Below are 27,450 nucleotides of genomic sequence, written 5' to 3' on the forward strand. Positions count from 1 at the left end.
GTTTCAATGTTAGTAATAAAAAGCTTCAAGCAGAAGTTTTATTCATCTGAGGGATTTTTAGTTGGTTATTATAAAGTTTTGTTTTATATTTTCAACTATTTTATCATAAAAATTTCTTTCTTGCTTAGTTTTAGAAGAGGTTTTTTAAAAATATTCTAAACAAAGTGGTTCATATTTATCCCATAGAATCTAAAGATTCTAAATCTGAATTCCAAGGCTGTGATTACTATAATATTTGTTTTGGTTGTTAGTTGTAGAAAATTATATATACTCATTTGATATTTGTTATAGAAAGTTGTTTTTACTCGTAGATCCTGAAATGCCTGCCCACTGATTAAGTCCTCAAAGATCTTGTTAGAATTAAATAAAACATGGAGGTGCCCTTGGAAACAAAAATTATCTGTGAGAAGTGTCTTCTTTTAAATATGTTTGTGCACATACAAAATCAATGTAATAGGCCAGGAAGATGGCTTAGAGGGTAAGGTGTCTTCTACTTAATCATGAAGACCTGAGTTCGGAACTGCCCCCCTGTCCAGTACCTATGTAAAAGATAGTGCTGGGTATGTTGGCAGATCCCTGGACTGGGTGGGTAGGTGGGTGGGTGGAAGCCAGGCAGAACTAGGAAGGTTACTGAGGCATGTCAGTCTAGCCAAAATGGTGACCTCCAGGTTCACTGAGAGATGCTATTTCAAGAGGATAAGGTGGAGAGTGATAAAGGACAGAATGACACACCATATCCTCTGGACTCCATAGCAGTGTGCATGGGCATCATGGGCAAGCACTTGCATGCACACATGTACAAAGTGCATGCACACATAGGTACACACATACACATAATGCATGCACACATCCAGATGAATGTGCTGATGGAATAATCTTTAAAATATGCTATGTAAATGTTATGTCCCCAAAAAAATGACCATGAAGAATATTAGTATACTTATACCTAAGACTATAAATAGTTCTGAACTCATCACCACTTAGAGTATAAGGCATATACAGATTACAATTTTATGAGATACTTGATACTATTTTGTCATATGGGAAACATAATTTCCTCCAAAAGAAGTATAAAATTTAAACATATCAATAATCATGAATGAATCAAACCATTAGTCTAGATTCTTATCTATGAAAAGACAGCACTCTGGATAGCTTTATAATATTCATCTCCTGTACTGAAACGAAATGGTAATTCCTGTCTTATAGAAACTGCTTTAGAGTATAGATTTTTGTTTAAGGCAGCTTTCAGCAGTAATATAATATTGACCCAAACTGGACAATGACCATAAAACAATATAAGCTAATGTAACTTACAAACACAGGAGCAATGCTCTTAAAATGTTAAATATAATAGAATATAAAAATCTATCACAACTAAGTAGTATTTAATTTCACATATGCAGATGTTTAATATAAAATAAGCTAGTAATTTACCACATTAATAAAAGAAGGAAAAATCCTATAATAACCAAACAAGGTGTCGTAGAATAAAACAGTGCAAATTAATGCTGTTTTGATGAAGGCAGAAGGGAATCTTCAAGATTTATTTAGAAATTTCTTATTAGCTCTATCTCACCACTTTGTCCAAAGTGTTTGCTTGAGCTCATTTTCTCTCCCTTAAGGACACCTCTTCTACAGGTCCCCCACTGCCCTTTATATCACCACTCCCATTCCTGTTGGACATGTTCCAGCAGCACATAAATGTGATCTTCATCTTGCTCTCATTCCCTCCTCCTTTATCGCTGCTGCCTCAGTGTTCTCATACTTTTAGCAATAATCACAAAGTCATGATTTGTATTCACTGGGTAGATCTCTTTTCCCATTCTCTTTAAACTCTCTCTTATGGGGTTTCATGACTTCATTTTACTAAGAATGTGATCCTCACAGTCATAGATGAAATCCATATTATTGCATTAATTTCTTTGATGAACACAGGGACACATTTATTTTTTTCCAAATAGATGATCATCAAACAAAAGAAAGGATTTCATCCCAAGTCAAACTTGGTGAATCCATGAGTTTATTGGAATATAGGTAAAGAGTATCTTACAGGCATGAGTAATTCATTGACAGTTGCCTTGTCAAAAAGCCCACCCCAACATCAGTGATGAATGCTTCACAAATGATGAGTTTTCAATCCATTCATCCTTCAAACTTCTTATATCCCACATACTTTGGTATCACACAAACCACCTGCAACACTGGCAGGATGAAGTAAAGATGGGAAAGGAAGGAAGGGGTAATGACATAGTTTCAGGTTAAGGTGTCCTGAGCCCTTCCCCTTTTACAAGTGAGTGTGAGCAGATTTGTAATCATTAAAAAATACTTCATCCCCTTGCTTACTTCTTTGGCATGACTACGGGCTGAAATATTCTGTGGTCAATATAAATTGTTGTGTTTTGTGAGCTATGGTCATGTCACTCTAGGATAAAATGACTGCACTATAACAACACCCACTGTTTAATTTATTCAGTATCCTTGACCTGTTTAAAGGATTAGATAGCGTTGATGATAGTTTTCTCTTTTACACAATCTTCATCCTGATTCTAAGATGCTTCCGAGTTCCCCAACTGGCTGCTCTTTTGCTCTGGATCTTGCTGTTCCTCTTTGACAAACTCCTGATTTTGCTGTGTTCCAGGCTCAGTTTTTAGTTCTGGGATTTCACTGAGTCAAGAGAATTTTAGCCTGTTGGACATTGATACCAGTATCCTCAAAATTGTGTTTCCAGCTAGCTTTCTCTTACAAATGTCTAACTGGGTAACAAAATGTCATCTTAACACCTCTACTTGGTTGTCTAATCAACATGTCAAATTTTCCTACATACAAGTTGGATTCCTTAGTGTTCTCAAACCCTACCACCCTCTGCAGCTGTAAGAAGACATGATTCTTCTGTCTGACAGCTCTGACCAAATGCTTCCAAATCCTCGATAGCTTTTTTCATCCTCAAACAAATGAATGAATAAATGCCAATAGAAAACCCAGAATCTAGTAGTGTCTTAGTTTGAGCCTTTGGAAATTTATTGCTGTGAAAATACACCATGACCATGCCAGCTCTTATAAAAGAAAACACTTAATTGGGGCTGGCTTCTAAGAGGTTTAGCCCATTGACATCATGACTGCAAGTATGGCAACACGCAAGCAAACATGGTGCTGGAAAAGTAGCTGAGAGTTCTATATCTGAATTCCCAGGCAGCAAGATGGGACAGTAAGTCACTAGGCCTGGCTTGAGCTTCTGAAGGCTCAAAGCCCACCTGCAAGTGACACACATTTCCTCCAACAAGGCCACACCTACTCCAACAAGGCCATATATCCAATAATGTCACTCCCTGTAAGTCTATTCCGGCCATTTTCATTCAGACCACCATATTCCACTCTTTGGCTCCCATAGGTTTGTAGCCACACCATCATACAAAATGCATTTAGTTCAACTTCAGAAGTCTCTATGGTCTGTCACAGTCTCAGCAGTGTTTTAAAAATCTGTAAATCCAAGTCTCTGATACATGATAATTTTTAACTATAACCCCTGAAAAGTCAAAATAAAAAAAGCAGATCACATACTTCCAACATACAATGGCATAGAATATACATTACCATTCTAAACGGGATGAAAAGGAGCATAGTAAGGAAATACTGGACTGAAACAAGATTGAAAACCAGCTGGGCAAACTCCAAACTCTACATCTTTATGTCTGATGTCAAAGCACTCTTAAGATCTCCAATTCCTTTTTGCTTTGTTGACTGTTTTCTTTCATGTGGACTGTTTTCACCCTGTTAGCACCTTTCCTTGACAGGTATACCACTGCTCTGGAATCTGCCATATTTTGGGGTCTCCAGAGTAAACTAGTCTTCACCTTCACAACTTCTCACAATGGCCTCTCTAGGCCTCCATACAAGAACACCCCTGACTTTTCTCAACCATGGAGGCAGCTACCATAACCCCCTTTTCTATCCTCGACTCTAAAGCCAGAACCATGAGTCTGAAAATTCCAAGTTCTTCTATGTGCTGAGGGTAAAACATGGCCCCCTAATTCAATGACATCATCACCAGCCTCCTGTTTCCAATGGTTTCCTTCATTGCCTAAGCTTGGCTGTCTTGGAATTAGCTTTGTAGACCAGGATGAGCTTGAACTCAGAGATCTATATGCCTCTGTCTCTTAAGTGTCTGGGATTAAAGGCATATACCTAAGCTTTTCTGTAATTCCTTTTCACAAGTTGGAAATTTAGCTGGGTTGGGTCTTGCCCTGAGGTTACCACTCTCTTTATTCCATTTAACTTTTCTTTAAACTTTTCCCTGGTTCTCCTTTTCTCCTCAGACTTTACATTTTGCATTTTTTTCTTGCTCATCTTGCTCCTTTTCATTATAGATCTGCATAAGACTGTCCACTAATAACTAAGCAACATAGTCAATGCTAGATTGTTTTAAATTGCCATCTGTCAAAGCTGTTAATCTATAACTCTTCAAGATAGCCTCAAGCAGATTTTTTTTTGGACAAGGGCAGAAAGCAGCTGAGCTCTTTGCCGAAATATCACAAGAATGATCTCTAGGCCACATATTAATATTCTTTTCCTCTGAAACTTTTTGAGCCAGGCTCCCACAGCTCAAATCACCCTCAGCACCACTGTCACCCATGCCCCTACTAGTGTGGCCTATTAAGTTATGCTTAAAGCATTCTACTGCATTCCTAATCCAAACTTTCAAAGTCCACATTCCTCCAAAACAACAACAACATGGTTAGGCCTATCAGAGCAATACCTACCCTAGCCTCTGGTACCAACTTCTGTCTTAGAGTTTCTTTTGCACTGAAAAGACACCATTACCTTGGCAACTCTTATAAAGGAAAATATTTAATTGGAGCTGGCTTATAGTTCAGAGGTTTAGTTCATTGTCATTTTAGTGGGAAGCATGACAGCATGTAGGCAGACATAGTAATGGAGAATTAGCTAAGAGTTCTATGCATGGATTCACAGGCAGCACTAAGGGACAGAGAACCACTAGGCCTAGCTTAAGGTTCAAAGCCCATCCTCAAATGACATACATTTCTCCATCAAGGCCACACTTCCAATAATGCTACCCCTTATGAGGCTGTGGAAGCCATTTTCATTCAGACCTCCACAGTTGGACATGATAAAACCTTGACCAAAATCAACTTGGAGAGGAAATGGTTTATTTCATTTGACAGATCACAGTCCCTCACCAAGGGACTACAAGGTGGGAACTCAATCAGCACAGGAACCTGAAGGCAGCAACTGGAGCAAAGATCACAGAGGTATGCTGCTTACTAGCTTGCTTTCTCTGGATTGTTCAACTTGCTTTCTTACAGAATCCCAGCTCACCTGAGCAGGGGTGGGACATCCCACAGAGGGATGGGCCTCCAACATCAATTGCTCATCCAGAAAATGTCACAGACTTCCCTACAAGCCAATCTGACAGAGATTTTCTCCCTCCCAGATGACTCTAACTTGTGTCAAGTTGATAAAAACTAACCAGTGTCAGTCACATCTTCACTCCTCTGCCCTTGTTCAAATGTTTCCTTCTCCCCAGAATGCTCTTCTCCAGCTCTCTACAAAGTGCACAAGCATCCGCTGCACCAAGGCACATCCTGAGGCTGTCATCTGAGGTCTAAGTCAGGCTTCTGTAGACTCACTATGCTAATCCTTCTTGTGATTTTTAACATGGTGGTAGGGTTCCAGAGATTCTGGTATATTGATTATTCTGAGCTGGAATCCACAGATGTAGACAGTTAATACTAGTATCAAATCCTTTGTTCTCTGTCTCCTAAACCTAATAGGCTTGCTGCAAAAAGAGGTGATTCCAGAGGCATCCTCCCATACAAGAAAGAGACGATGCCAACCAGGATCTTAGGGGGAAAATCCAAATAAACAGACCTTGCTAAATTCCTCAAGTGTGTTAGGAATAGGCCGTATCATGTGGTTCACTGATTACACTTACACATGACTGGCCAGAAAAATTAAAAGTATATTTCTCTTATTTTGAAGTGTTTACATTTTCTGACATTCCCATGTCATACAAAATGTATGTTAAGGGGCTGGAGAGACGATTCAGTGGTTAAGAGCACTGACTGCTCTTCCAGAGGACCCATGTTCAATTCACATTACCCACATGGCAGTTCACAACTGTCTGCAACTCCAGTTTCAGGGGACTTGACGCCCATGGTAAAACAGCAATGCACATAGAATAAAATAAAAAATAAAAAAAAAAAAACCAAAGGGGGGGAAAACCAAAATATATGTTAAGTAAATCTGTATGCTCTCTTCTGTTTTTATGACTTTTATTATGTTGCTTTCTGCCATGACTCTTGTAGTAGGTGAGGAAAAGGATCCTTTTCCCCTCTCTAATACTGTAAGTAAAATTGATTTAGCTAGTTTTAGCTTGTCTTCTGTTAGGATACAGATTACACTGGGGAAGCCGTGTTTATTCTTTTCTATACTGCATATTTCAAGCACCTAACAGGGTCTATTATATGGTAGATTCCCAATAAATATGTGAGATATGAATTAGTGTTAAGCATTTTGTACCAACATATTTTTTATTATAATGAAAGTACAGAAGCTTGGACAGGAGAAACTCACATGAAATTTATGATAGTAATTGCTAAGGCAAAGTAAGGAGAGGAGAGGTTAGAAACAAATCATGCTGTTCCTATGTTTATAGACTGTCATAGTTATGTATGACTGTGTAACAAGTCATCCAAAAGCTTAGTGGCTTATAGCATGCATGCATTTTGTTTATGATAAGGTCAGTGGGCAAGCTGGGTGGTATTTGGACTTAAGTACAGGAAAGTCTGAGGAAACGGGTAGCTAGAACTAAAAGACATAGTCCTGCTTCTCTCTGCATGTGGCACCTCATTCTTCTTCAGAATTACCTGAATTCTTCATTTGATGACCAACAGGCTTGAAAGAGAGTAGCAGGTGAGTCCAAGTCAACAAGTACTTGATTCAAGCCTTTGCTTTGTCACACTTTCCAACATTTGTAAGTTTGAGCTAGCTCTAGTTGAGCCAAGATTTAGAATAGTTCTCTAAGCTATCCACTACTAGAGGAAAGGATGTATACACACACACACACACACACACACACACACACACACACACACACACACGTGTATGTGTGTGTGTGTGTGTAGTCTTTTAGTTTTAAAATCTATTATGTAGATCATAATAACAGTTCAAAGTAATAAAATAATAAGAAACACATTAAAGAAATAGAATGTATATATAAAGTTGCATATAAATGTATTTTTAACTATAGAACAGACAAGCATTATCACTAGGTCTGAGGAAGAAGGTTAAATAATATAATTGGTAAAGAGTGTTAAAGAATTACTAACAATTAAAAAAGAGGGGTTGTGATATTTTTAACATAGCCATAGGTAGGGTGAGAAACCATGACAGGCAATAGATACTTTAGCCTCTTCTCTGTTCCTATCATGATCATGGGCTGGCCAGGAAACAGGACAGGTAGCAGGTAACTGCTGTATAGATATTTCCTCTGAGATAAAACATTTTGTCTTTGGGGGAAATTTGTTAGGATACAGAATAGTGACAGTGAAACATTATCCTGTATCTCATTAAGCTCAGGAAGTAAACAACTCAAAGGTTTCAGGAAGTTCCTGAAATTGACCAATTCCTATAGGCCCTTTCTTCCCCATGCATATATAAGCGGGAAGGACTGTTGAGAGATACTCTCAGCCAAACTGTTTAGAAGTGGCTCAGACAACAGAAGCTGCAGGATGAAGCAAAGACCAGCCAAGATGCCTAGAATAAACAGAGACAGGATAAGTCACCTAAAAGAAAATTGAGATCAGCTGAGCTAGCTGAAAGAGGTAGCTCAGACCATATGAGCTGCCTGAAAGAGACACCATCCCACCTGTCGTACAGCCTGTAAGTTGTGCAGTATGCTCAAATTTTCCAACTTTCATGAGCTATCACCCATGCCAAGATGGGCTTTGGTGATGGGCTTTGAGTCATTTCTTCTTCTGTAAGTAACCCTTCACCCATATTCCCATAAGTAACACCAACACAACTCATTAGTTCACCAAGTTGAGCTTGGCGATATTGGTACTTTGATTTCTCATTGGCTCCCTATCTGGAGGAGTAGGCTCTTCTTCACATCTCCCCAGGAAAAGTGTCACAGGACAGTGGCTAAGCTTCTTATTTTCTATTGTCATCTAAGTATAACCAATAACTTGTTCCTTTCATATAGCAGATTTTCCTTGGCAGTGGAAATATAGTTGATACTGTCAGCAGCAATGAGAAGTAAAGAGTGGGCAGCTCCAAATATTGCCTGGGAAGTTTGTTTCAGAGATCTATTTCATTGAAGCCAGGAGTTTTGGTTTGTTCTACAGAAAAGAATTTAAGATGGAGTCTGTACAAAGCTGAGTTGCCATTTATTAGGAAGACATTTTAGTCTATGCTGTACCATCTGGAGCATGTCTGCTCTCATTTGATCTCAACAACTAAGCAGGGGCAGGCCTGGTTAGTGCTTGGATGGGAGGAAGGCATTTTAACATAGGTTCAAGCTTAGAGGTTAAAAGGCACTCAGAGAAAGGATAAGACACCCAACTGTGAGTGTGGGCTTCTCAAGACAGTCAGCCTGAATTATTTAAGTGCCTTGTAATGTTTACACACAGGATTTTGGTGGGTTTTGACATTATATTCTCAATGGGTTGCTAAAACACTAACATAATAGTATAGCTTGATTCCAGAAGATTATAACTGATGAAGCCACACCCTAGGTCACATGGTTGCAGGGGAAGTTAGGATGGTTTTTCTATAAACAACAGTCATGTTTGTGAGATTCCCAGGAAATACCTGGAAAAGTAGGGAAGTCAAAACTCAAGGTCTTATATGCTCAGACCTTAAGTATCCTGCATTGGTATTTTAACATCATATTTGAAAATATCTCTATATAAAAGGAATGTTATTTCTCTTTCACAGCAAATTGTAATCAGTATGAAATTCCTGCCTCTCATCAGGCAAGAGGCTTCACTTAGACTCTGGAATGATGGCTCCGTCCCCTCCAATGTCCTCTTAGTTCTTTTTTTCTATCCTGCTTCAGTGTTCCACTTTTTTTTTTCTCCCCAAGTGAAAATCCAAGGAAAATGAATTAATCTACAGTTAGCAAAGCATACAGTGACATAGATCAGTGCAGACACAATGAAAACAAGGCCAGGGAACCCTCAAGTTCACTATTACCCCACCTCCATCCGTGTTGAAGGGAAGCAGAACTAATTTAAACAGCCTTCAGCTTCCAGACTTTTCCAGTTACCCCAAACAAAAACTCTCTTTTTCTTTTAAAATCTGGGGCGATAGAGATTTCATATCCTGCTTGGAGAACACATTCCTGGCATTGAACTTCTCCACCACTAGTCCCTGTCCCCCACCCCTCTTCATTTGTGTTCCTGCCATGTGCTAATTTCCTGTGAGGTTCTGACCTCTGTGGAGCTGGTGAACACAGTCCTCTGATAGTATTCTGTCACAGATCAGATATAATGGGCTGCAGCCTTTCTGCACACTTCTCCACATCTGCCTTGAAACACTTCAATTCTGAGTCGACATAATACTAGGGTCTAGCCGATGACACCAGTAGTGAGAGGAGAAAGGCCATTGTCAAGTTTCATCGGTGACTTGCACGCTTATTAGCACAGGGAGTTTTTACCTTGGAGTTTTAATAGCAGTGTCATGTAGCAACCTCACTTGTTACCTACAGTCCCTTCGGTGTCAGGTGTTATTGTAATCTAAAGGCAGCACAAGTCTGTGTAGAGATCACAGCACAAGGATCCACAGAGCCTATTTAAGTTCAAGCTCTAGAGCTTATTTGCGGCTTGACCTTGGACAAGTGACTCAAAATCTCTGCCTTGCATTCCTGTTTGTAGGGATAATAAGGCCAGCTTCTTGTGTCTCAATGTTGATGGGGAGGATTTGATAAAATAATGGATCTGAAAAGTCCCTTGCAAGCTTTAAACCAATGAAGTTACCCCAAACTCCAGCTTGATTCACCTGTTCCTCAGCACAAGACAGTATCAGCAAAGCCCACTTGAAGGTCACAAACTGTTCATTCCTGACATAGGAGTTGGGTAGATTGCTAAAGTTTATCTATAAGCTTTTATTCAGGAATTGAAGCATGTTTCTTGTTATTTTTTTTCTTTATAGATAGTTCTATGAACACAACCATCTTAAGGTACCTTTAAAAAGCTGTAGGATTTTACTCCGTTAACAGTTAAAACTTAGAAACTGAGCGTACCCTGTTAGATACAGGAGAGGATGTGTAGGAAGTTTCCACCAGTATGTATCCAACGTTGGAGGTGAGAATAGAAATCTGTACCCTGAACAAAACGCTGTCAGGGAAACATGCTAATGTATTTAAATGGTAGTTATTGTTTAAAAGGGGAGGAATGACTAGAAAAAGGGAAATTCTATAAATACAGTACTTAAACGTCTATGTCCTGTTCACTCTCATCTGACTGTCCAGTTTCTTCCATGTCCTGGCTCATCAAAATGACCTGCAGTTTCTCAAATGCATAGCGCTGCCTCTGCTTACTGTGGCTTTGACCCTGTTCTTTCTCGTCATTGGTGAAGCCATCACTGTAGCCCCTGCAAAACAAGTTCCAGCTGAGTCATCCCTTTGTATGTTTATAATCAATGTGTACTAATTGTACATATTAATGGAGTCACTTGTGATATTTGAATCCATGCATATGCACCCACCAACCATGTCAGGGTAATTAGCATTTCCCTCTTAGAATCATTTACTTGTGCTTGGAGTCTCCATAATTCCCATCTCTAGGCCTCCATGAAGCATAGAGTAGATTGTTAAGAATTGTGCTTACCTGCTGTACTGTGGAAGGACAGAACGTTCCCCTTCTCTTTTGAACTACCCACCTTTTCTGGATCCACCTCAAACAGCAAGATGTTGGATGAATTCTCTTTGTGGTTGTAGAAGACAGGGTACAGGGAGGAACAAAGACAAATGCCGAGACCTTTAATAAAGGAAGGGAAATGATCAGTGGGCAGATGGATGTGGTAAGCAAAACGGAGGTGGGCTATCCAATCTGCTGGCCTGAGTCCAGTGCTTTGAGGACTTGCAGGAAGGGAGAAGTGATTTGCAGGCTGCCACTGTGAGCAAGGAGTATCCTGTCAGAATAGAGGCATCTGAGGGGCAGTGAGAGAGAAAGACAGCATCCATTTGAGAGAAGGACTAGAGAAACAGTAGCTTCGTGGGGAATTGGCAGAAGCACCTGGGAATAACTTTTAGGACATGGGTTCACAATGCAGTCAGATTTATTCTGATTGTTCCAGACTAATATATAGAGCTTACTAGAGAAAGGAGGCCAACTAGGCTGGATTAGTGGCTGAATGGATGGTTTCAGAAGCTGGTCTGGATAATGAGGGCTTCTCTGGGAAATGAGGCTATCTATAATACATAGGAGATAGGACTGTGCCACTCACTGTCCACTATTTTGGTTAACACCTCTATTGGTAAAATTATTAAGGCAACTCCATGTAGTTAAAAGGGAGGTTTATTTTGTGGGGTAACTTACAAATGAAGGGGTAGGTTTCAGGGTCTGGCAAGGGTATAGTGCAGTCCTGCGGTGTTCTCTGAAGAACTCTGCTCAGTCTACCTCCAGCGTCCAGGGTCCAGGAACCAAGAGAGAGACCTCTTCCCGATCCTTGGTCTTCTACTTCCTCCTCTGCCCTGCCTTGTGGGCATGACCATTACCGAAGCCTCAATGGGGGTTGGAACTTCCAGGCCAATGCTGGGATGGCTATCCACTACATCTCCCCCTTTTGTCTAAATAAGAAAGTTCTAACCCAATACAAGACTATATACAAAGAGATGGTAATCAAATATTGTCCAGGAGTAATGAGGGATAACGACCTAGATAAGTTGGAATTACAATAAGTGCAAATAATATCAAGCAAAAAACACATAGTGAAATCCAGGGAAGTCTAGAGCATGGGTAGGTGGCATGTTACAAAGATCATTCCAAAAGGTGTCCTATCCTAAAGAACCTGAGTCTAATACTTAATATATACTATCTAAGATATTATATATGTATATATACTAAGTTGTAACTATAACTGCTAATCTCCATCCTCATCAAAGACCTGAGAAGGAATATAATAATACCTGAGAAATGGGAGAAGGACGCAAGCAACTTTCGGGAGTCTTGCAAGAGTAGACAGAGACAGCTAGCAGCCTGGACAGTCACCTAATATTTCTCAGCATCATTGGTGCATTCAAATTGGCTACAGGCCTAGAGTTCTCAGGTAATATTATATCTTTCTGAGGTCTTTGATGTCATTGAAGACTAGATAGTTATAATTTCCTCAATTATGATAAAAGATAAGTTAGATATAAAACCTTAGACTCACAAATATAAGATAGATAGGATATCTTCTTTAATATTGTAACTGTAATTCTTGCTTGATAATTGTTTTGTTATGTGTAATTGTACTATATAAAAGTTAAAACCTTCCTTAAAAAAAAAAGAAAAGGGGAAGTGCTGTGGATATCGCTCTGTGTAAATAAAGTTCTGATTGGCCAGTGGCCAGGCAGGAAGTATAGGCAGGACAAGAGAGTAGAGAATTCTGGGAAGTAGAAGACTGGAGAGAGACACCACCAGCCGCTGCCATGGAAAGCAACATGTAAAGACACTGGTAAGCCACAAGCCATGTGGCAAAGTATAGACTAACAGAAATGGGTTAATTTAAGATAGAAAAGATAGATAACAAGCAGCCTGCCATGGCCATACAGTTGGTAAACAATGTAAGTTTCTGTGTGCTTTCTTGGTTGGGTCTGAGTGACTATGGGACTGGCAGGTAAGAGAGATTTGTCCTGACTGGACCAGGCAGGAAAACTCTAACTACACACCTCTACACCCAAGATGCACACACTGGAATTATTTCTAAGATTCACTCAAACTGGAACTTGGAACTGAGGTTCAGGATGCTCACCTATCTACTGTGAGACAAGCGAGACTCGAGAACCATTTGCCCCATGTCTCCTGCCATGGAGAGGAGACAGCTCTGCAGTGGAAAAGAATACAGCATGCAGACAGAGAAGAGTGAACATGGCTGGGACATCAAATTCCTGTTTTTCCTTTGTCAATGCTCAGTATCTGGTATATTCATGTTTCTGTACCTCAGTAGAGCTAGCAATAAGTTCTTCTTCTGACCTAAACAAATTCAATTTGGCTATCTTTCAATTACATCCAAAGAAGTCTCAGCACATTAGTGTAATTTATGATGAAAGAAATCATTGGCAAAATTTGCTAGTTTATTATTACCAACAAATTGCTTGTGACATGTCTCAGAATGGTTTGTGGTACCGCTAATTGGTGCAGACATTTGCAAACTATTTGTCTTATAGAGTGGGGACCCAGCCATGGCCCTGGAGTAAGAGATTATACCTTTGCTTTTATTGCCCATGTTAAGCTGTAGGTTCCCAGGTGGGAAAAAAAAAAAAAAACAGCAAATCCGTTGTCTGATTCCTTTTTGCTTGGTCTGAGTATAATTGGTAGGTGTGTAGCTGATCACACCACTGTTTGAAGCAGGTCTCGATCACTTCCTCCATGAGCTGCTATGATTCATGTAATCTTGCAGAGGGTCTGGCCTTCTGTGCCCTTTTTACATCCTCAACTATGCAACGGAGCATTACCACGCCCCAACCTTATGGGGGGCATACTTCCTGAGATTGCATTAAGGGAACAACACTGAGTTATTTCCGTGATTTTTATATACTGTTTAGCGTGGGATGATGCAAGCAATTGGAGTTGCATCTTTGTTGTAGATTAATGGATGCTAACGTCTGAGAGAAAGGGAGTACTTGTCTCTACAGAAATCCCACAGAGAAGAGTGAACTGCTGCCAAGGCAAGCATCAGGGAGGGAGAGGCGGGAGGGAGAGGCTCTACCAGGGCCACACACGGAAACGAAAGGTTTATCTTTCCATGCTACACTGCCCTTTGTTCTGAAGAAAAGTTAAGTCTATTCTCTGCTGCCTCACTTGGCTTAATCATAACTTATATTCTCTGAACTTCTCATATTGAAAGAAAATTAAATAACAACCTGTCTTCCCCACAGGTGAAACAGAGGCTCGAATGTTAATAGTAATGTAGTATTGTGCAGGAGTGCTGGTGTCCTTCTGAATTTCTAAAGGTAATTCAGGCTCATTCCATCTAGTTTTACTGAAAATGCATTTACATCTTTTTCATATTTCCAACCAGTTACCAAAAAGCTTTCATACCTAGCCTTCTTAATAGGAAGCAGTATCTCTGCTTCTCAAAGCCCCTCCCTCCAATATATCCATCACTAGAAGAATTCATATGGTCTCAAAGGGGAATATGGAAGGAACCGGTTCTCTCCAACAAAGGCGAAGAAGAAAGAACAGGAATTCCCTACTGGTCCTCTGCATTCCTTCTGGCTACCTTATGTTGTTTCTGCTGAGTGACAAAAAAGGCTTGCCTGCACTGATGAGAGAGAGCTTTTGTCAGTGTAAATATCTGCCAGTGCGGAAGTGAGGTGGTGTGATTACAAGTTTATTGCTCCACAGTTCACAGGCATATGCTCAGTCACTTTCCTTCATGCACACTACCATGCCAGATGCTGGGCCCAGGAGCTGGCCATAAAATCAGATACTGACAGACATGTTCCCATTCTTTATGGAAGTTTTCTTTTGACTCAGGATCAGGTCTTCCTTGCAACCAAGCCACCATCAGGTTCATCTGTTCTCCTAACGTCACATTTTAGCAAGTTTGCTTGTGGTTCTCTGAAGCAGGTGACAGCCACTTACCCAGTATCATGCCCTGTTTTGCTTGGGCTGTGAAAGATGTGGAATAGATGTGGACACCTGTGAAGGAAGTGGGAGGAGGCGAAACAGGCAGAAGGAGAGGCCCCAGTATGATTCATATGTATATTGAAACTATACTTATGATAATGTAGTTCAGCAAGAATCTGAATCTCCTGCAAGAAACATGGTGCTACCACTATAGACATGTGTGTGTGTGTGTGTGTGTGTGTGTGTGTGCCAGCATCATATTTCCCTTATCTCAGTTGGTTCGCATGCTTCATGCATGACTCCCCCAGGGACTCAGTCATCTAGGGAAAATGATATTTTAATGCCACAATGCAAATTCTCCACCATAACTTCTGGTTTTCTGTCATCCTCTCAGGAAGATATTTGCTTCACAGTCATGCAATATATGACATTATGTCCTGTCACAGATGGCCTATTGTAATGGCTGAACAATGATCCAACTACTCCCCAGGAATTCTGGATCTTGATACCAGGACTTGTTATTGTACAACCATACTTGACGAAAGGAGACTTTGCAGGTATAATTAATTAAAACATTATGAGATTAAGGAAGATTATGAAGTATTTTGGTATTACATAACTTTTCATGACGAGACAATGATCAGTCAATTGCTCATCCCAGATAGGACAACAATGGCATACCAAAGCAAAACAATCATACTCAAGCCTAGCTTGGTGAACAAATGAGTTACTTATAGGAGCACAGATGAAGTGTTGCTTACAGGAGCTTAGGTGATTCAGACAGCTGCACCATTGAAAATCCCACTTCAACATAAGTGACTCACAACAGGTAAGTCATTGGAGTTCTATGCGGCATTCAGGCAACACCACTGGAAAGTCTCTTCTCTCCCAGCAATCATTTGAAGTGAAGACAATCTTGGATGGTGGTAGGGTGTCACAAGTCTTATAAGGATCATGAGGTTCCTCCACCTTATGAGTTTCTTCTTCTAGGTAAGAATGTTTGAATTTCATAGAAAAAGTTACCCAGTGTCCCATCCACTTCTCCCACTCTCAGATTCCTTTTGTACCCTCTTCCATGTTGTTCCCTACCTAAGCCTTGGAGGGGTTATGTAGATGTCTGATCATTTTCTTCCATTTTCAGTTGAAGATATTGGGTTGATTTAACCTAGTGACAGCAACTTGACCACTTGTAAGTCTCAGCAGTAAGCAATGTCTACCACATACAAAAAAGAAGTTTCCCTCTACAAATAGGACTGGCAGCAGTGGTAATCCATAAGAATAAACAAATGCTTAGAAACCAAATTACATGCATTTAGCAAAACAGTATCAATAGCCTCCCTACTCGGGCCTATGATTTTCTCAGCCGTAGATTTATGCCCTGGTTTATGGTACCAGCCACAGAATGTTGCTAAGGGAATAAGTATTAAATTAAATTAAAATGCAGTTGGTTTCATCTATGGCAGGTACACCACTATTGCACCATGTTGATATTGTGATATTTAGATTGTATAACCTAACAGTACTTCAACAGCTCTCTGCTATCAATCTTCATAACATTATAAGAGATAGCCAGTAAGAAAGAATCTTTTAACTTAGTCTCAGCTTGGATTTATCATGTTCTACAACTAAAATTTGCAGTATCCTCAGCAACAGGAATTTACTTCCATTTAGTTTTGACTTGTAATCAACAAAAATGACAATAGCCTCTGATGTATGTAAGGCCTCCCTGCCCTTCAACTTATAGAGAGATAGCCCACCCCAGGCACTGGGAGTTTTATTCAACAACTCTATGTCTCTTAGTAGAGTGTCCATTTTACCTACGTAAAGTGCCTTTTGAACTTAGACTCTTTAAATGCCATTTTTCTCATTCTTCCAGATATTTTCCTAAATCTGTAAGATACCCAAGTGCTACCATTATATAATTAGACCATTTTCCTAAGGGTGTGGAGGATATCTAAAGGTCTACAGCCATCTTGTGATGCCACTTGGTGATGGAATTCAGCAGCTAAAGGAATATGAAGAAAAGGCTAGCAAGTCTACTATAGCAAGAAGTGATCCTATCCGTTCTTTCCTCAAAAGGGCAACTGGTACATTAGCATGAATGAGAGGCACTAACTTCTTTAGTGTTGTGTAACCCATAGTCATTATCTATGAACCATGTGTTCTTCTTATCCTGGAGCCCTTTCATGGGCCTTCTCTGCACCTTACTATGCCTGATAGACTCAGAACTTGGTTTGCACTGCTCAGCTAGGTTTGGGAGAAAGGAGAGCAGGCCCATCTGTGCCCAGTGCTTTAGCTAGCTCTGGATTCTGATAGGCTATTAGCTGAAGTTGATGCTGCTCTTTTTCCATCAGCCATACTTGGCTATTGAGAGGACCCCAGGCCGGGCAAGAAATCTTCATAATCAGCACAATTGTATACAGGGAATAAATGTGCGGGGTATACTTGGGGAAGATAACTGTCCAGCCACGGGCAAGCTTGATCTTCCCTTGTTGCCTTGTCTCCCACTCTTTTTCTCACCTCTTTGGTGAACTGCCTTTCTGACTTTAAAGCCTTTCAGAGGCTAACTAACACAGGATTGGCTTCCAGTCAGCTTTTCCCCTGGGACCTCCAGTTTGGTATAAATTTTACCATGTTTTCTTTCCAGTGACTAAGGCAAATCCCATTGTCTGATTTCTTTTTTTCTTCATATCTTGCATGTATTAACCCATCATGAATCCAATTTACATGCTTGTCTAAATCATTCAGATGGATGAACGTCTCTCCTACCTCATAAATATCATATGCTGCCATGGGACACAGTAAAGCAGCTAAAGCTCCATTCTTATCTCAAAGTCACTGCTAAATTAACTTCTTTAACTGTCCTGTGAACATATTCCCATCAGGCCCAGTGAACTGGAAATCAAACGTGACCTCAGTATTGCCTCTCCTTCCTCTATTGTCCTCCAGTCCCTGATGTTCATGAGTACATCAGCTGATGATAAACAGGTGTCCCTAATGGCTAACTTGAGTCCATGCATGGGCTGGTTTCCTTTGTGTTGTTTCAGAGTGTGCAGTCTTTGCCTTAAGAAGGTTTGGTAGTGTGTTCCTTAGTTTCTCCATTGCCACAGCTCTCAAGCTTATCCTGGTTGTTCCCATGTCCCCCAGTCTCCTGAGTCAGGCTTTGAAAGAGTTTTCATTTCTTATTTAAAAGTCTTTGTAGCTTTAAGGAGTTCACAGGCAGAATATTCTGCAACTATTATAGTTTCCTGAAGAAGGCCATTATTAAGAACCCTGCCTGAATTCTGAATCATAGACTTTTCTTTCCTCTATATTTAAGGTTGGACTTAAATGGAGTCTTCTTTCATTCCTACCTTTTTCTTTTTCCCTGCTAAATATTCAATTCTTCCCATGGGGTCAACATTTATACTCTCTTTCATTTATCTCCCACCAGGTGTAAGAGTGCCATCTCATCACACACACACACACACACACACACACACACACACACACACACACACACCATCTTTTTCTAAAACATCAGGTGCTAGTGTGGAGAGTAGCATCTGTGTGCTCTTTCTCCTTATAATTCTTCCCTAATGTGGGCAAGTTAATTATGGGAAAAAAGAAGGGCCTCAGTAGAATATCTTATATCTACACCAAAGTATAAACAATTGTTGAAACCAGCTTATGATCCCATCCCATCCATGGCATTTTCAGGGCTTGAAATGTATTCTTTAGTTCATCTGCCTTAGAAGCATCTCTTTACTTATGAGGCAAATCACATCCAAAGAGGAGGAGTGATACCCAATACTGAGTAGAAGAAGGCCACCCTGGGATTTCCCCTAAGTAATCTCCACCCTTAGATGTCTCAGCCTTTGTTGTATACCTTATCAGTCACAGCTGGCATATACAACTGCCTTTACAGTAAGAAGGAACACCATTCTGTACCATATGGATAAAGGTACTATAATGAGACTGTCCTCAGGGACATGCCTAACTCAGATGACTTGGGTTCAGTTTAATGTCTTAATCCTGGCCACAGTGGTCATGCAACTGCCACCCAAGTCATTTTGGTTTCTCCTTCATCCACCAATTATGTTGCATCATTTTTCCTGGGAAAACATAAAAAAAAATTTATCTCAGAAAGTACGGAGGCAATAGTCAAGAAAAATTATTCTGCTCAAGTCCAGTTTGGTAATCCAATATATTTGTTGGAGTTATTTACAGGCCCGTCGGTGATAAGTGGGACAGGTGCACCCCTGAAGTCTCCATTGGAGTCCACAACAGGTTCCACCAAAGAGCCAGCAGTTATTTATGACTTATCTAACCCCTAGGGGAGGGGTCAGGAGTGTTGTAAATTTTATGAACTTTGTGATCATTTCTCCTCCCCCTTTCCTGGGAACAATGTGACCCCAAATTCCCTGTAAGAGGGAAGATGAAGATCAAAGTTACAGACGAGGATGTGACAAAGAAAAAGGAGAGACACAAAGAGCTGGAGAACCTTCTTCAGTGGCTTGCAGAGGGTGGATGGGGCTACATGCAAAGGTACCCAGAAGCCTCAAGAGCTGGAGCTGTGTCATGGTTGATCTTGGTTACTAACTTGAGGGGATCTGAAATGACCCAGAAGACAAGTGTCTGGGTGTGTTTCCAAGTATTTCTAGTAAGGGTTAATGGAGATGAGAAGATTAACCTGGGGGATGGGCAGCACCATTCCATGGACTTAATAAGAAAGGGAGGGCTTGGGGATTTAGCTCAGTGGTAGAGCGCTTGCCTAGCAAGCACAAGGCCCTGGGTTCGATCCTCAGCTCTGGCAAAAAAAAAAAAAAAAAAAAAAAAAAAAAAAAACGAAAGAAAGGGAAAGTTAGCAGAGCCTCTGCAGTCATTTCTTTCTGATTCTTGATGGTCAGCTGTCTTGTGCTTTTGCCTACATGTGTTCCATGCCACACAGTACTATGTCACCTCAATCTGTGAGCCAAAGTAGCCAACACTTCATTGTTAGGTATTTTGTTACAACAAAATAAATAAATAAATAAACACAATAGCAAAGCAGGGTTTTCTCTCCAGAGTCCTCAAAGGAATCCAACTACACTCTTAGTAATATGTGATGCAGGGAAATGGACTTGGGGTTTCTTCCTTCCAGAATTGTGGATAAAACATGTGTATTGTGTCATTTTATATATATATATATATATATATATATATATATGCCTTGTTACAGCGGTAACAAAAAACTAATATGCCTACCTACTCAAAACAGCACTCACACTTAGTCTGCAGGCTTTTTAGGCATGTCCCTTTGAGAGATAAGGGAAGCTCCTTGAGTTGATTTCTGTGGCATTCACTCTGGAATATTCTCTAAAATGTCTGACTGCTGGCTTCTGGAGTGCTGTGCTCATGTTTGATCCACTGTTACTGAGACTGTCATCTTCTCAGGACTAGCAGAAGATGGCTTCCTAGGTAGACTTATGAGAACAATAGACCTTGAGTCTGTGCTTAGAGAGTCCTGCCTAAAAGGCTGTGCTGGCCTCACACAGCCTCTTTCTGTAGGCTAGCCTAGAAGCCCTGAGACATCTGCTAGCAACCTTTCCCCTGGAGCTAGAGCTGGCTACTGTGTTTTGGAACTGACAGCTCCAGTTTGTGCCGACTGTCAGCTCCATTGCTGCCATATTCATTATCTGCTCTAGAATCATCTCCACCCATTAACAGTAAACACTGGGGGCCCATTGTGACCTCCCAGAGAGTTATTTCAGGGCAAGGGTGCACTAACATCCACAAGTTTCCATAATCATCCTGTGTGCCTTTCTACTCCAGTTCCTGCCATGGCTTTTCTACTATCCATCAACACTGAACAAGAGGAGGTTTTGTTAGCCCATGTTTCTTGATAAAGGAAAATGGCATAGAAGGTCCTGTGGCTTCCACACATCAGCTCATCATTAGCAGTTCTTAACCCCTTGGCAACAGAGACTGAGACATTAGCATTTTTGAAGTCACGCATTGATGACCTTTTCTGTAGAGTCTTGCAGCCTTTTGAAGCAATCATCCCCTTTTGCCTCAGGGACACACTACACTTGTAATAGCTAAACAGCTTGGGAGGGTCAGCTTAAGATTGTTCTTTGGAGTGGTTACAGGCCTTAACAAAAGCTCTAGTGGCCAGTGTTCTTGGAGAGGTATTTAAGCGTCACAGTCCACTCCATGCCCTGCGCTGAAGTTTCCTTGCAGTGTAGACTCAGCCTGCTGGTATCTTAGTCTGTCATATAAAGTCTTGTGTAATTTTAGAGACTGGGTGTCCATAGATACTGACACTGAGATTGTCTTCCTGTGCCCTTTCTGATCTTATGCTTTCCAGACATTTAAAACATTTTACCACCTTGGAGAGTTCATTTAAAACAATTGTCCTGGTCTTGATCTCTGTCTGATGTGGCTGGTTTCTAACAGGGTGTCCCTCTCAGGCACTAATTTCAACAGCAATCTAGTTCCAACAACTTCTCTCTCCTTCTGGCATGATATGCTGAGGCCCAGCAGGAGAAGATAAATGTAAGAGAAAACACTGGTCAGTTTGCCAAAGGAACTGAAATGTGTTTCTGGTTCTGCTTTAAAAGCAGCAATGATGCAAATCAGGGCTGCTATTGTATCTTGTGAATCTTGAGTACAGTCACCAATGACCATAGGGCCTTATGAATTTTATGGCAAGAACATTGCTGGTCTCAGATCCTAACTGAGTGACTTCATGTGGCTCCCTGACCACAGACTCCTGGGTTGCTTGCTTGTACCTTTCTGTTCATATATCAACACAGACCATGACTTCCCATGCTCTTCTGATGTTGATTCCTTGAAGATGTTGGTGATCAATGTTCTAAGGCAAGGCATTGTGCCATTTTTGCTGATGTTTGTCCTCTGTGACAAGACTGGAATTCTGACCAAAGTTTCTTTAAGAAAGATTAAGTGGCCCTAACAGAACTGAGGAAATAATGAACAAAACCTCATGTGTTTTGGGTGTAAAACAAGTACTCGTTCCTGGGGCACACTGACCATGTGGGAGTGAGGAGACATAGAATTGGAGTCATCAGCTCTGGACACTAGAATCTGCCTGCTGCAATGCCATCTGCAAAGTGGGGTTCTAGAAGCACTGACATGATGCTTTCAGGCCAAAGGGACAAGAGCAAAGGTTTCAGGAAAGACAGACTGTCATCTTAGAAGTCCATTGTGCCTGAACTCTCATCTGATGAGTATATAGGAAGATGATGCCACTCCCCATGCCTGATTCCAATCCTTGACGTTGAGAACCATTCCATGTCTGCTTAGACTGTGTTCTGCTCATGTTTGAACCTATTGATGTTAGGCATTTGAGCTGCATCTGCCCTTAGACACTGTTACTACATGGGCACTTGGGTAGCTCAGAGCATGGGCTTTCTTGCAGATGTGAGGCCATTGGCCTGGGACCTTGACTTCTATTCCTTCAACTCTCCATTTGACTGGAAGCTTCACTTACTATAGGAATTAATCTTGATGGTGTGACTGAGGACTTTACAATTAGTGGAGCATTGCTGGATAGGATATATCCAAAGAGACCACAGTACAAATAATGACACTGACTTGACATCTATGGCTATGACAATTGTGTGGTTGCTCATGGCCTGTCTGGTGCATATATGACTTTCTGGTATCAGGGTATACTTTATTTCTAAGAGCCAGATACATGATGAACATCTGAAAGGAAGTATCAACCAAACTGTCTCCCCTTCAAATCACAATGCTGGATGCCGAGTGGTAGGGGCTAGGATGTTCCCAGAACCATTCTGAATTGTCCTGTCTAAGCTAGCCTCTTATCCCCTCTCCTCATCCTGTATAGTTCTACACAACTTGATTTGAGCTTTTTCTACTATGGTGTCTGTGGAAGTTTATTCAAAGTATTTGGCCTCCATAAGCTCATAGGGAGTGGCACTATTAGGAGGTGTGGCTTTGTTGGAGGATGTGCATCACTGTCCGGGTGAGCCTTGACTTTGCTTTTGCTCAAGTTTTGCTCAGTGCAACACTCAGTTCATTTCCTGTTGCCTTTGGGTCAAGATGTAGTATTCTCATCGCCGTCTCCAACACCATGTCTGCCTGCATGCCACCTTGTTCAGCCATGATGAGAATGGACTAAACCTCTGAACTTTAAGCCACCACAATTAAATATTTTCCTTATAAGAGTTGCTGTGGTCATGGTGTCTCTTCACAGTAATAGAAACCCCAACTAAGACAGTATCCTTTTGTTGTTGTTTTGAGACAGGTTCTCAATATGTATCCTAAACTGAACTGAAACACTGTCTTCCTGCCTCAGCCTGTAGAGTGCTAGGAATATGGGCACGAGCCACCAGGCCCAGCACTGACACCTTCTTTATCTGAGCTCCATTCAATCCCCTAGTCCTCTCTCTGCAGAGCATGGGTTTCTCCTGTTAACCTCTCATTCTTTCCCCACTGTTGCCTGAGCACACTGGTTCATTCTTCACAGCTCCATTTTAATGCTATTTCCCATAGGAGGCCTTTTCCAGCCTCCAGGAGTACATTAGGCCCTCAGGGTTGTTTGTTTGTTTGTTTGTTTGTTTGTTTTTGCTGTTGTTAATTCTTACTGTGGTTTTCCTATATGACACTTATTATTGCTTATCAGAGACCATATATTGCTCAAAGTTTGTTAAGCTTAGATATCCCCTGACTTCAGATGGGGTCATACCTTCATAACTCATCATAAGTTGAAAATATCCTAAGTCAGAAATGCATTTAATCCATGGAACTCATTGACATGGTGGCTTAGCAACCACAGGCACTGTACAATATTGTCTGTTTGCCCTCACAGTTCTGTGGCTGACTAGGAGGTGTGATTCCCTGTTGCTGCTTAGAATCTCATACCACATAGAAGTAATGCAGAATTCAAAGTATGATTTCTATTGGCTTCCTGTTGTTTATATACTATTGTCAAGTTAAAAACAAAACAATCCATGAAGGGACTAGCCATAATCACATACTCAGTCCTAGTAATACCCTATGCCATGGGTGCTCCAGTATTCAACTAATGATCAGCAAGGTTATTGGTTTCCTTGCTTCCTGTGAAGTGCAAGTGTTGTGAGGAATGGTGGACACAATCTCATTCCGTACTCAGGATTTTAGAATATATAATAATAGGTGCATCCAGTAAATGGAAAGAGGGACTGAATGACAAACTATGATAGTTTTGTAACTTTCACACTTATAACATGAAGTGTTTCATGTGGACTAGACTCATGTCAATCCATTTGCTAGAAGTGAGTGTCCAGCCTCTGCCCTTGGAGCTAGTGTATGTATGTGTGCCCCATAGGGGTGGGAGAGGCATCTACTTTGCACCTCACCTCTGGAAGGTAGGACTGCTGTCCTTCAGCTATTTGTCACAATTCCTAACTTGGTTTGTCTTCATTTTAAATGTGTGAACTTTGAATGTAAGTGCCCTCTGCCCCTGTGTGTACAGTGCCACAAGAGGCTCAGACAGGAAAAAGGAAGGACCTTCACACTACTGTGGCTGTTTGAGACTCTAAGGAAACTCCAGGCACTAGAACACAGATGTGTATGGGGATATTGCTAGCATAGTCATAGTTCCTGCTCTGTGCTGGCCAGAGACTGGGAGCTGATCTGAATGGCCTCTGAAAGCCCCTTGGGCCAATCTACTACAGTATATGGAGCAAATCCATCGTTATCTTGCATGTGTATAAAACACGGAGTGATCACATTGAGCCTAGAGCCTCCCATGGGCAGAAGACTATTAATAGACATTCATTAAATGCCAAAATCACAGGAGACTTTGTACCAAAACAAAGAATTAGATAAGGTCGTTGCTGGAACATAGGCTCTTCCCAGGGAGCACAGAAACTAAATTCATTGAGTTGACGGGAAAAAAATCACAGGTAAAGATCACAAATGTAATCAGGGTTCTGACCCCTTTGAAAGAATTTCTTACATATTTCTTTTATATGCCATGGTTTATATCTAGTGTGTGACATTCACCATCTTGAAAGGATTTGTAAGCTGTTGCCCCCAGACCTTTACAGACAGGAAAATTACATCGGGCCATTTCAGATGACCTTCCTGAGCCATGGTTTCTTTATTTATAAAACCAGACAAGAGTAGTTAACGGGAAAGGACAAACGGGACATCACCTACCTGTGCCAGGTGTGCACCTCAGGTGGGATCACCTGTGCCATTATAGGAGCTATTTGTATATTGAAATGCTTCTGTATGTGTCCCCTGACAGTCCTTGTTCTATATAGATGCCTCAGCCATCTCTCCCTTACCTCCCTACCACTATCTCTCTGCTAGTCAGGGATTTTCAAGAAGCAAGATACATATGCCAAAAAGCGCTTAGAGATTTGTATGTGGCTGAGATACAAACCATCCAGGAATAAAGAGATGCTCAGGTCAGCAGCAGTTGGAAACCGCTACTTTTCTCCAGCCCAAAAGGTCAAGAACATGAGAATCTATCTCTATCTGTGGTTTTGGAGGGTCAACTGATCAAAGCTGAGACCTTTATAGAAAAACATGGACGTCATAGGTAACCTTAGCCTAGTGGGGAGTGGCCTACGGAATGAAAAGCACAAACTCTTCTCCATATCTGTTTTGAATTCCTGCAGTTGTTCATTATACAGGTAGGTCCCAGCCTGGAACTAGGTAAGAGGAGCCTGGGAGAGGCTGACAATCACCAGACGAGTTGTATGGTATAGAGTGGGATGGAGAGAGAGAGAGAGGAACTTTACCAGGCAGAAAGGAAGACACTCAATGGTACACGATCAGCTCTTGGTACAGCAGGGCTAGCCAGGTGTTCTCTTGATTGGTTGGAGTCTTTCCTGGCCTGTGATTGTCCCATAGGTATAAAGGATTTGTTTGACTCCTGCCCCTGGCTTCTTGTTCAACACTAGGTCTTAGAACAGAAGTTTCTTCCCCACTTTGGATCCATTCCCATGATAGACTTTTTCTTCAGTAATTTTCGCCGGGAAAGAGTGTCAAATTTGTCTGCTGAGGCAGCAAGTACTAGGCATCTTATTCCCTCAGGATTGTAAGTCTTCAAGTCAAGGACACAAAGAACTGTGACTCACCTGATATCCAGGTGGGCTGCGTGGTGGGTGGGTGGGTTTCCACCTAGTATTTGCAGTTAAGGCTTCCAGCAGTCAGCTGTGTGCACTGGCCTGGCATATTCCCTGTCTAGTTTCTTTGCTAACAGAGGCCGGAAGTAGGCAAAATTTGGTCACGACTGGGTCTCACCATCTCTTAACAATGTCTTCTCTCTAGAGAGGAGCCTAATTGCTCTGCTCACTTGCATGTGGAAATGCCCTTCGAGTGCTTTCGCTGCTGACAGCCTGCCTTCTTGCTGCCCAACTCTTACCTTCTTGTTCACTACTCCATTGCTTCCTCTGGCCTTTCCAGCTGTGGCCAAACCCTTCGCTATCTCATTGTCCTTAGGGTGTGTGCAGCACCACTTGGCACACTCTCACGTTCTGTTTTCTTCTAAAATAAGTCTGCCTTTGACCTGTTAATGCTGTAAGAAAGACAGTGCCCACAGACAAAGGGGGAGGCCTTGAAAAGTCTCCCACGTCTCTTACTGTTCCCATCATAATGTTGAGCATGCTGTGAATCTCCCAAAGGAAGCTGAAGCTGTTTTGTGTGCCTCTAGTTCAAACCCACCTGAACACCGCATCTCAGGCTCAGTGCTCATCTCAAACAGGTTCTATAGATTCTCCTGATGGAGACAAGCTGTTTCCTCTGCAGTTTCCTTGGACTGGTGAGGACAGTGGGGATGGAAATGTGTGGCTGTGGCATCTGTCACAGACACAGCCATTTTCAACAGAAGATGAGGATCGTTGGAACAAAAGCTATTCTGAGAATGTTCTCATAGCTCAAGACACAAAGAACGCTTGCTGGCGTGGGGAGTTTGCCACACGCCCTATCCTCTCCACCACTGATGGGAACATGTACGTCTCGCTGAAGTATGATTGTCTGTTGCTCATTGCTTTTTCCATAGAGGAACTGTAACCTGGACAAAAGCGGCTGAAAGCCTGGCGAGCTCTCATGTCAATTTCAGTTTAACCAGGTGCTGTCTTGCCTCTGTCAGTTGCCTCACTGAGACTTCCTTTGCTTAGCAACAACCTCTGTTTTTCACAGCAGCTTCTCCCCAGCCTTAGCAGCTTCCAGAGGGCTGGAAGTTTTGTGGATTGAAGTGGAAATGAGGGAGAAACCTCCCGGGGGCTGGAAACTCCCAAGGTTTCTTCAGCCGCTGGCTTTAGAGCTGGGTTTAAGGACTAGACCACTAATGCTGTTTTACATAAAGGGCTCATGCCCACACTGTATCAATGAATCTTGGGTACATGACACTGCTCAGAAGAGCAAGGAGAACCATAGAAGATGTATTTGGGATACACTGGTCTATCAGGAAGTCTCCAGAAATTCATCTTCCTGGAGTGGAGAACCTTTGAATGTGCTTTCAGGTCAGTGGAAGATAAAAAGCAGGCAGGGTACAATCTGTTCAGTATATAAACAAACTCTGAGGTTTAGTTCCCTGGAGATCAGCACGGTAGTCTTTGGGATTTTCCAAAGCTAAAGGTTTCCAAAATCCTCTTAGTTAGCGTGACCCATCTGGGTGAGAGGTAGTGCCAGAGTTAGACAGTGAGTGAAT

The sequence above is a fragment of the Onychomys torridus genome, chromosome 7, assembly GCF_903995425.1.
Source record: "Onychomys torridus chromosome 7, mOncTor1.1, whole genome shotgun sequence".
NCBI classification, from domain to species: Eukaryota; Metazoa; Chordata; class Mammalia; order Rodentia; family Cricetidae; genus Onychomys; species Onychomys torridus.